Consider the following 758-nt stretch of genomic DNA (forward strand, 5'->3'; position numbering starts at 1 on the left):
TGCGAGGCCGTAGGCGACTTCGGCGATAGAACGCTCAGAAGGTTTCCCCTGTGCAGGGTTGATAGACAGCACAGCGCGCCACTTTGCGAAGCGAGCACCTGCAGCATAGTACTTCTTGCAACGCTCTGCAAGACCATCTAAACCCATGGTTGCCTTCTCTTCTTCCGTCCGAGGGATCGTCTCCAGCCCCTTGTCCACCTTAATGCCGGGAATGATTCCCTGCTTCTTCAGCAAGTCCACCATGGATACACCCGCGGAGTTCTTCTGAAATAAAGTCTCCTCGAACAAAATGCAACCCGATATGTACTGGCCCAATCCCTCCGTTGTGAACAACAAATCACGGTAAGCCGCACGGTTGCTCTCGTCGTTCTTCACCTTTATGCTGTCAAAACGCTTCTGAATGGTGCCTGTGAAAAACACAAAACACTACATGCTGCGACCTACATGTCCGCATGCATACATACGTGCTTTCGTTCAGCCAATGTGCATGTGGCCATGCATGCATGCACACGGGCAGAAACAACTGCAAGAGAGTTTGGTACTCGGCGCGTGCACGCCTTCGTTTCCAGCAGGCAAAGCCTTCCCCTTTCCCCCCTCCTTGCCAGACCATAGCAAGCTGCATTATCTTCGTATGAATTACACTTAATTACTTCACTGGGAGATAGTGCAAAAAGTACTGAAATACGCTCATACTCTGAATACGGGAAGAGGCGCACCTGTCGATTCATCAGCAGCCAGGATGCCTTTGCCGGGGGCGG

Source organism: Eimeria mitis, genomic scaffold, assembly GCF_000499745.2.
Source record: "Eimeria mitis Houghton genomic scaffold, Emh_scaff232, whole genome shotgun sequence".
In the NCBI taxonomy this organism is placed as follows: Eukaryota; Apicomplexa; class Conoidasida; order Eucoccidiorida; family Eimeriidae; genus Eimeria; species Eimeria mitis.